Consider the following 11,622-nt stretch of genomic DNA (forward strand, 5'->3'; position numbering starts at 1 on the left):
TTTCTTGAAACTGTCGTTGAATAAGGACCAACTCATTCATTCGTTCATAGTGCATTTGATCCAATAATAAAAACAATCACCATTCCAAACATGCCACCAATGGTCAGTACAGGCCGATTTCAACTTCTGAAAAAAAGAATGGAACAAAGTGGGGCAACACCTTGGAGTGGTCAGTGACAAAAATACCACGAGGCAGAGATACGTTTTTCCCATTATAGAATTGAACAAATGCGGTGCCTCACTGTGTTCCTAGATAGAGACACTTGCATTTCTCTCAGTACATGGTGCCATCAAGTTCGTTGTTTTTACATCAACATCGCATTGCAAATCAAAATTATGCCCCTTTTTCGACTGGTATCTCTGTACCCACTAATGGGAATGAATTCAGATTGAAACTTCACACACTTGTTCACTGTCATGATCTGATATGCAGTGCACAGGTTCCATAACTACACTTTGCATTTTTAGCTCACCTGAGCCAAAGGCTCATGGTGAGCTATTGTGACCGCTCAATGTCCGTCGTGCGTCGTCCGTCCGTCAACATTTCCTAAAAAAATCTTCTTCTTGAAAACCACTAGGCAGAATTACACTAAACTTCACAGGAATGATCCTTTGGTGGCCCCCTTTCAAAATGGTTCAAAGAATTGAATTCCATGCAGAACTCTGGTTGCCATGGCAACCGAAAGGAAAAACTTTAAAAATCTTCTTGTCCAAAACCACAGGGCCTAGGGCTTTGATATCTGGTGTGTAGCATCATCTAGTGGTCCTCTACCAAAATTATTCAAATTATCCCCCTAGGGTCAAATATGGCCCCGCCCCGGGGGTCACATGGTTTATATAGACTTATATAGGGAAAACTTTGAAAATCTTCTTGTACAAAACCACATGGCCTAGGGCTTTGATATTTGGTATGTAGCATCATCTAGTGGTCCTCTACCAAGATTGTTCAAATTATCCCCCTAGGGTCAAATATGGCCCCGCCCTGGGGGTCACATGGTTTATATAGAGTTATATAGGGAAAACTTTGAAAATCTTCTTGTACAAAACCACATGGCCTAGGGCTTTGGTATTTGGTATGTAGCATCATCTAGTGGTCCTCTACCAAGAGTGTTCAAATTATCCCCCTAGGGTCAAATATGGCCCCGCCCTGGGGGTCACATGGTTTATATAGTGTTATATAGGGAAAACTTTGAAAATCTTCTTGTACAAAACCACATGGCCTAGGGCTTTGATATTTGGTGTGTAGCATCATCTAGTGGTCCTCTACCAAGATTGTTCAAATTATCCCCCTAGGGTCAAATATGGCCCCGCCCTGGGGGTCACACGGTTTATATAGAGTTACTTATATAGGAAAAAGCTTTAAAAATCTTCTTGTCAGAAACCATACGACCTAGGCTTTTGATATTTGGTATGATGCATTGTCTAGTAGTCCTCTACCAAAATTGTTCAAATTATGCCCCTGGGGTTAAAAGAGGCCCCGCCCTGGGGTCAATAAGTTATTATGGGAGTTATATAGGAAAAATACTTAAAAATCATCTGATTCTATTTCCAAGACTATTTAGTTATAATTACCTGATGACCCCAAGTAATATGGTTTCACTTGATTGTGACCTTGACCTACTGACCTACTTAATATTTTATCATCAGTTTGACATTTGAAACATGTAGCTCATATTACTCAGGTGAGCGATTCAGGGTCATCATGACCCTCTTGTTACAAAATTATGCCCCTTCGACTCGGCAGTTTTTGGTTAAGTTTTTGTATGTAAGCTGGTATCTCAGTACCCACTAATGGGAATGGATTGAAACTTAACACCAGTGTCCACTTCATGAACTGATATGCATTTTACAGGTTCCTAACCCTGTTTAGCAATTTTACAAAATTATTCCCCTTTTTCAACTTATTTTCATTCAACTGACATGGCTGTTGAATAGTCGAGCATTGCTGTCCTCCAACAGCATCTGTTACTTTACTCTCAGATGAACATTGAAGAATATATAGTATTAGTATTTGTAAGAAACTTTCAACATCTCTGCTGCGTTAACAGATTTATTTCATTGCACATTCCCAAGGGGATATCATTTAATTTTAGGGGGAGGAAATTCTTGGTATTGTCTCTGTTGTATGGGGAAATGAGTATGCAGATTTCAACTTTTAGAAGATAAAAGAAATAGCAATTTCAATTGTTTAATGGGTTGATGCAGCCATGAAATCCACAAAAAGTAGTCCCTCTTAAATATTAAAAATTTTATAGCATGACTTCAAATGTCTGGTTTGTCTGTTAAATTTTTAGTCCGACTATTCAAAGAATATGGACAGTTCAATCTGACTAAAGTACATCTCCTATTACGCTACGCATAGGATCTGAAAACGACCTATTCTTGGCCTCGTTCTGACGACCCTTTCGCTAGCCAATCAGAGCTTAGCTTACAACATGTTGCAAATCTACCTGTAGCCTTGACTTTTGATATTTACAATTCATATGTCGTATAGTGTCAGATAGCCGGTTAGCTCAGTCGGTAGGCCACTTGCTTTGTAAGCGAGGGGTCCTGGGTTCGAGCCCTGGAATAACTGCATATTTTTCTTACTCTTTGGCATTCGAACAAGTCGTCTGGTTGGTTAAAATAAAAATAGCAATACTGGAAATCCAAAATATACAGAAGACGTATGTGAATGGGTCGTTCTCAGATCTTCGTTTAGAAGATCAAGTACTTAAGTCAGATTGATGGACAGTTATACTACTCGCCCTGGCATCGGCGTCTGCATTGGTTAAAGCTTTTTTATAATATCAAATAACTTGAACACTATCAAAGATATTCAAGTGAGACTTGGAATACTTGCATAAAATTATAGTGACAGTGTGCACATGTATGACAGGGGATATTACTCTGTCAACAATATAAAAGTGAGTCTACCTTTGAATCACCGCTACTAGAGTAATGATAACATCTTGAATGAAGTATTAATCTTTCTGCAAAAAAAACCCCTAGAATTTCCAAGTGAAGTACTTGACGGCATGTTCTAATCTCTGGCCTGGCCTGGCCCGGCCTGGCCTGGCCTGGCCTGGCCCGATGAGCCCAATTTTCGACTGGGCCGGGCCAGGCCAGGCCAGGCCAGATTTTATTGTACATAGAGAAATGAATGGCATGAAATCCAAATATACAATTACAATAGCAGGCAGTATTAACCTGCATTGTTTACTTGCTGCATGTCAAACAAAATGAGAAACCAGTCCCCTGGAGAATCATTAATTAGCCATCATTCATCTTATTTGAAATACAGATTTGCACTGAAGAAAATGGTGTAACTAAATGATAACTGCCCATTTTTTCTGTGATCAAATTATTTAAAGTCAACTTTAACACTTTGTTTTAAAACTAATGGCTAATTTCATTAATAAGTTTACCTGCTGCAATATAACTGAATATTTGCATGCATCTCTTTGGGAATTGTAATTACAGGTTGTGTCCCTACTATCCTTAGCTGACCTTTTAACTGTTCAGTTGAACTTTTAATGTGTTTGGTTTAGTTAAGCTGATGTTCAATTTATGGAAGAGTAATAAAAATAATATTCATTGTGGGACCTCTAACTCAATGTCATTGTTGGCATTTTAGATTATTGATATTTGTCTTGCACAAAAAAAATAATGGTGCATTGTGTTTATGTTATTTCTAAGTGATATATTTAATGCTAAAAGATGCTCTTGAGCCTGTTTCACAAAACTTTGTAGGATTTTTTTTCCACATACTTAGATCAATATAAAAACAATCTTACAAAAATATTCAGTGTATGTATAACCTAAACTACAAAATTTATATATCGCTTCCCCGCACCATACTATCCCAGATTCTAGAACGGAGGTAGCATTATTTTAGAAATTGAAAGTTGTTGTCCGTTAGTATTGACAGGTGCCACTCTTTATTTTACACCATATTTGTAACCTGAAAATATCTAAATTGACCAAAATAACATGCAAAGTTTACCAATGACACAGTGGCGTAGTGATAAGTTCTGCGACTTTCACATATGTTACCATGGGTTCGATTTCAATTCAGATTGTTTTCATTAAATCAATACAATGTCATTTTATTGATACTGGTTTTATGGTAATAACTTGTATGTAGAAGAATGTCAGATACTTGTGTATTTCTTTCAATAAATGAACAATAAATCACGATAAGTGACAATTTTCCTGCATTCTAAGTTTACAGAGGAAATTTAAAAAAAAATGATAATGAAAATGATCAAACAGGTCACGGTTTCGAACTTACAGTCCCGAGATTGGTAGCTGAACGTTTTTTCAGCACAACTTTATCTGCATGTACGACCTGGCAGTAAAGAAATGTTTATATTTTATTTGGTTTTCAATATTTATATTTTTATTTATGTTTGGGCACCGATTTTTTTACGGAAGCATATGGAATATTCTTGAGTGCTAGTTCAATAATTTCGGACAATACTAAATAATCCTCAATAGACAAAATAATAAACTTAGTTAGCTTATTCAACTGGGGGAAAACCAAGCCACCAGTCAAGAGTCAATTGAGGTGGAGATCCCCTGATAATAGTCATAACAATTAATCAGGCATCACCTTTAAATTAGACATAATAGTTATGTTAGCTACAGGCTTATTCCCAGGTGTATAATTTTACAGAGTGGGAGTTCAAAATGTATTTATATAATGTCTGAAATATCCAAACTTATTCCAAAAGTCAGATTTTAAAGATTCTATAAAAATCACTTTCACCTTTTACGAAATTGAAATCTATGGCCTGGCCTGGCCTGGCCCGGCTCGGTCGAAAATTGGGCTCATCGGGCCAGGCCAGGCCAGGCCAGGCCAGGCCAGAGAATAGAACATGCCTTTTCATAATGAGTTTTTGCAGTTTGTGTGTTTGACTGAAATTATTTTTGTTGCATCAAACATGACCCCCACTTTTCTTTTAATTTTCATTTAGCACTGACAATATTCTTCAAGAAAATGTAGGTTACAGACATTTGAAATGGGCCCTGATGTGTGCTGCGGCCATTGGAAATGGGTCAATTTTATACAGAATAAAGAACAACAACTATTTAGTGTGTTATAACCTTCAAGGGGCCTCAATTTCTGCGCATGCGCACTATAAATGGAATTCAACAGCTGTTGACAATCTCTTGTGTAAACAATTACATCGAAGTAAGTTAAAACAACCGGGATATTTAAATGATAAATAGACTCCGTAATGCCAGGTTTCGCGGCATTATATCCTGGTTTAAACACCGGAGGGGATTGCGTTTTTTTCCTACAATGTGCCAGTTTGATCTGGTAAAACTGTATACCATTTTTACTTATATATTGTACTTTATTTTAAGCTTTTTATCCATTTCTGTCATTGCATGTGCATGTGCTTAGATATTTTGAGTTTAGTTATTTATTATTCAGATTAGTAATTTATTATATAGACACAGTATATTTTATTTATTTACTTAACCAATGAATTAGAAATTTTATTTCCATACTCTTAAACAAATAGTACTCTTCAGTGCTTATTACCTTTGTCTTTCGAGATGTACTGTCTTTCAGCTCTTAATTTATATCAATTATGATAGATTTTGTATATGTAAAATGTGTAATTTAACATGTTGATTTCTATGTATGAATATGTCGGTCAAAAGCTATACATAGCTTATGTTTATAATGTTATTTTATCTACCGACAATAAATAAATATTGACTTGACTTTACTTGACTTGACTGAAATGTTGAATTTTACGACTCGTGTAGTTTCATCGGTGTCATCAATTATAAAGACAGTTGAATAATAGTCTGACTAAAATAGTACGATCTTGCTTATGTTTCTGACGAGCTGGGTTTAAGTTGGAAAGTACAGTCTGCCTGAAGGAAATAAGCTCCTCATAAACATAATGAGATTGTTGGATAGTATTGTTACAGCTTAAAAACACTTTTATTCATTCCGTATAAACTGATGACTAAATTATTTTGAATTTCTTATTTTCGCAGTCCCTTTTATATACTCCCGGTTTAGCCCCCGGGGGCTAAACCAGGAGTATATATATATATAAAGCATTAATTCCGTAGGGTTGATAACATGACTCCTAAATTATCTCTATTTCTTATATTCTTAGTCACTTACACCTCCCTTATAAAGCTCCCCCAGTCCACAGCAGTACTTCTGTACGCTAGACCACCAAACTTGGCACACATGTTCAGCCAAAATCTTTCACTAAGATTTAGGTAAGCATTTCCATGATTATACTTCCTATTTAGCATTCATTGAACTAGTGGTCTAATCTTTCAGTTCCCGGGGGCTTAATTTTAGCCCCCGGGGACTATTTGTTTTGCAACTTTGCCTTTAAACTGACTCTTTTAAGACAGTTCCTCCCAAAAATACCAAGCCCCATTTTTTATATATGGACCCCCTAAGAAATCCCTACTCCCCTGAAGAATTTACTCTCATCATTCATTCTTGCTCCAAACTAGGAGTATATATAAAACACTGGTAGACAATAGATATCTAGTTATCTAATGCTTTGGCCTATAATATATACTCCTGGTTTAGCCACCGGGGTCCAAACCAGGAGTGTATATATGTTTCGCTGCTATGTAAAGGCAACAAACGTCTAGATGATTTAATATTATTACCCAAATGTTTTACGACGGCGTAAAGTCTATACAGCACGAAATGTAAAGGTCCGGAAAACTACTTGGGTCCGGAAACTACTGGGAAACCAGTAGTGAATACATTATGGCAATTTTGCTTACAGCCACAGGAAATTTTTTTTTGGTTGAAAATTTAGTGAAATGCCAATATTTTCATCTCATTTGAAATTTTCAGTGTGTCAGTTTTGTACCATACCTATCCAGAAAATAACAAACAGTATAACATTTGACAACTTTAAGGCAAAAACAAGAATACGAGAAACCCTGAGAATACGAGAAAAGGGTCTATATATTGTATCGGTACTTTTTTGTCTGAGGAAGTTGACATAAAGATTCATCGGTTCAACAGTATCGCAAGGTCTAAAAGCAACTGAATAATATATATATATACTGTACATAACTAACCACTTTCTACAGTAACTCAGGCTATCTGTCACATATTAACTAAAATACTGGTGATGGAAGTCAAGTCTCGGTTCAGCAAGAAAGAAAGCAAGCAGAACAAGAGCTTATAATTGTATTGTCCGACCAGCCGTCAGAATATATAGTTCATCAGCCTAGAACCCTTCTGATAAATCAAAAAGGACTGATAGCCAGTGCTTATTGAGTGATATTTCAACCGATACACCTGAAGAATCAACATTTCATTGTGCATAGACCGGTCATGATGCGCGAGAATGGGTTAATAAAAGACAGACTGAGCGGAATGATTCCGAATATTTCGAATGTGAATATAAAGTTCATAATTATTCTAGAATCCGTTGCTGCTTGTTTTTTGTTGTTTAAAACAGTAGTCCTCAGTTGCTCACACACTAACACAATACCAAGATTATAAAAAATAAATATGGGACTATTTTTACACGTCCAAAATCTTTGTGTGATGCGGTCACATAGAAATAGAAGGAAAATTCATTGAAACTTGGTAGTTGATTTAGAGCTATAGCCAGTTGATAAAGCACTGGCTAAAAAGGCATAGATAAGACCGAAGAGGTACAAAAGGCTGTAAGACTATAGTAAGATCAGATACACATGTACACTGAGGAATCTGAACTTCAGTTAACATTCCCGACTTTGATGCTTACAAGACGGCTGTGGCAACCATCCAGTACTAGACCAGTAACCAATGTTTTATTTCTGTTCCTATAGGCTCATGGGGTCCGTTCTATATTAATATAATAGGGTTCCCCAAATGCCAGTGCTAGGCCGTACATGAGAAGTTTCATGAACAGACTCTGTCAAACCGAGTCTGCTGATATTTTGCTCATGGGTGGGGTAGGGGGCATTAAAAGTGTTGCATTTTTCATTATTTCTCAAAAATAGACTCAGTCGAGTCTGAGAATATTTTGCTTGTTTGTGTTCTATGCTTCCAAAGAATAATGATATATAAATTCAACCAGGTTCTTGAACAAGATATCCTGCTTAGCAAAATATATGGGCACTGTCATTAACCCTTACCCTGCTAAATTTCTATAACGAACTTGTCCATCTTTGAATTTGGACAGTACCACTGACTGTTAAGAGGGGTGCTTACCAAAAATATACTGACTAAATGGCGGATGTGCAGGCTGATCAAGATCTACACTGGTCGCAAAGGCAGAATCAATCGTGTCCAGCTTGTTAAGGGTTAATATCAGTAAAGAGCATTTATCACTCAAAGAACTTCAACACAGTTCTCAGTTGTGTATTTTAGTAAAAACACTTAATCACTTCACTTTTCTACTTTTTCGTTGTGGAGTGATTAAGTGTTTTATCTGAAATATACAAATGAAACTGTTTTGAAGTTCTTTGAATGATAAATGCTCTTTAAGACCTTACACTTCTTTCTAGACTTCCAGTTTACCTTCAGGATACGATATTAGAACGAACTCATAAAAAAAAATATTAAAAGGCATTCAATTTTAGCAGAAAAGCCATAATAAACACGTATTATTATTATACTTTCAGAATAAAATATCGAGCTGATCAAGTTGCAGACGGCTTGCTCTAAGAATAGCAACTCTGCCCTTTGTATATATGCATACGAAAACGAGGCAGCAATATATGGATTTTGACAATACTACATTGGAGAGAAACTACATCAAACATTATTATTATTATATTAATATATTTTATAATAGTCGTCTGAAAAAAATAAACGAGCTGGCAATGGTTTTCTTATATTTACTGTGTTCAACTTCAGCATCAACTGCACGGAAAAAGTTTCAGGATATTCATTTTTTTGTGTTACGAACATAAAATACTTTATTGTTAAACCTTATTTTCGATAGCGGTTTTCTCATATATCTGTCAAAGGTTTGAATATTTAATTCCATTATTAGGCAGTATTAGTGAATCTATTGTTTCTGATTACCTCCCTTTAAGGCGCAGATAGGATAAGATTATGTGCAGTATTGAAAGGCAGACTACTTCTTTATCTGTTTTAAACATGAAATTAAAAGTCTTATGGGACTTTAAAATGTAAGATGTGTCAATATTTATCATGTAGAAATTTAGATTAATCAAATATTTGATGACACGTGCATATAACTAAGATAATACCCATGTGACATGGGATGAGCGTACAGGAGAAACTCTGTCAAGGACAATGCGAATGAGCTAATACCTCTTGTGAGATATAGCAAAAACGTCAAAGGCTATGGGGTTGGATGGAGTCATTGGATTCTGACCTGTGCATTCCAGACCATTTTTGGTTTTTAGCGTGTCATTTGTAAACAGGTAAAGCACCATACACGGGACTCTTTTCCGATCGTTGGCGTTTTAGCCGGAGAAGCTGGGGACTGGGGTCTCGAGTTCACGATCTATGCGTTCGTAGACCGACGTGAATGATCAAACGACTCGTGTAAAATATGTATTCTGGACTCAACCATGGATGTGTATATTTTATGAATTGATTTAATATGAACTTAATATTAGTAATGTTTTGATACAATACTTTTCATAAAGTTATTTTCACAATGTATTTTCAGTGATTTATGATTAAATGATGTCTTTCATTTCACTACGCATTTCTTCATTATAAGCTCTCATGAACAGGGGCCTCCGGGGCCATGTCGCTGACTTCAAATCACTCGCCCTTCACCGATGTGGGTACGAGCCTTGCTTGGGGCGAAGAATTCTTCATGCGAGGAAGCCATCCAGCTGGCTTACGAAAGGTTGGTGGTTCTAGCAAGGTGCCCGCCCGTGATGAAATAATGTCTGAAGGTGCACCTAGAGTCTTCCTCCATCAACAAAGACTGGAAAATCACCATATGACCTGTAATTGTGTCGGCGTGACGTTAACCCAACCCCACCCACGCCTACCAACAAAGAAAATATCGTAAATGTTTGTTTTTGTTTTGTTGGTTTTAACGTCGCACCAACACAGTTATAGATCATATGGTTGATGGTGGAAGAAGACCCCACCGGGTGCCCCTCCGTACATTATTTCATCACGGGCGACACCTGGGTATAGAACCACCGACCTTCCGTAAGCCAGCTGGATGGCTTCCTCACATGAAGAATTCAACGCCCCAAGTGAGGCTCGAACCCACATTCATTGGTGAGGGGCAAGTGATTTGAAGTCAGATACCTTAACAACTCGGCCACGGAGGCCCCTCGTAGGTTCTTGTCGATGTACCAATAAGCGCTAATTCCAGTTATTACTTAATGTTATAATCAATCTCAACAATTTGAAAGGTTATCGTTCTGCTGTGGTTTGCAAACACATTCACATGTATTAAATAAGGATTAACGGCTATTGTTAAGTGAACATTCACTGACCACACCTGAATTGTGTAGATATAATAGCACCAGGTGTACATTCATATACTATTATCTGTTACGCGAATTCCGGTATAATCCGTGTGTTTACACTCAATGTAAACCACATTACACCATCTTTCGTTATGTTTGTACCATTTCGTTGATAGATATGGCGTAGCACAAGTATGGTATACGCAACATAATTAATTATATACCGCTAGCTGTACAAAGCAGAATTCTTCAACATCTTCCCGTCTGTTCCTTCATTACACTCCGTCCGTTCCTTCATTACATCTCGTTTGTTCTTTCATTACATACCGTCAATCCGTCTGTAGTATCATTATATCATGTCTGTTCCTTTAGTATATTCAGTCTGTTCAATCATATCTCGACTGTTCCTTCATTATATGCCGCATGTTCCATTGTATCCCTATAACAAGACTCTTCCAACATTATAACCATTTTGTTTCTTCATCATACCTCGCCTACAATCCTATATTATAAGCCCTTTGTTCAATACGATCAATTATTGTAACTACCTGTTCTATAATTATATCAAACATATGTTCCATCATTTTGCCAGGTGTTGACGACTTTCTCATATCTTATTGATGCCAGGCCAATACCTGTGACTTGGTAAGATATTTCGAAAACTGTGGTCAAACTCTACCCGTGCCACTAGAGGGATTCGTTCTCGTGGCCCAAAGTTAGACTCCTCCTGTGCATAATTCCATTGACACTTGAAAAATATAACGCATCACATGTTGATGTTTATGATTACAGTAGCGAACAGTTAACCTGCCATTTGCTCTTCAGCCAGTGTCTTAACGTTCTTACCCCATGCAATGCGCATATGAGAAACAATTCTACAGCATTTTTGCACCAGCAGAAAGTAAAGTTTTGTTTTGTATTGCTCTTCCTTGAGACAATAAACTGTAACGAAGACCCGTGATCGAACACAAGTGTAGAAATCAAGATGTTACCAATTTGTTACTTCTCTTAGAACTGGCTGAGGATTTTTTTGTTTCTTTAAGTATGTAGAACATGTTCAAAATATACAAACTGTGAAAGTCCATTTTATGCAACAAAATACTTACTACCAAAAAACGTTGTTAAACTCTTTCAAATATAGCCTTTACAAATACCCGAGTTAGTGTCTCAATCCATACGGCTACAAGTGAGAAAATGAAGAGTGCTCAATAAAATAAACCTTAATATATA

The sequence above is a fragment of the Mercenaria mercenaria genome, unplaced genomic scaffold, assembly GCF_021730395.1.
Source record: "Mercenaria mercenaria strain notata unplaced genomic scaffold, MADL_Memer_1 contig_2170, whole genome shotgun sequence".
NCBI lineage: Eukaryota > Metazoa > Mollusca > Bivalvia > Venerida > Veneridae > Mercenaria > Mercenaria mercenaria.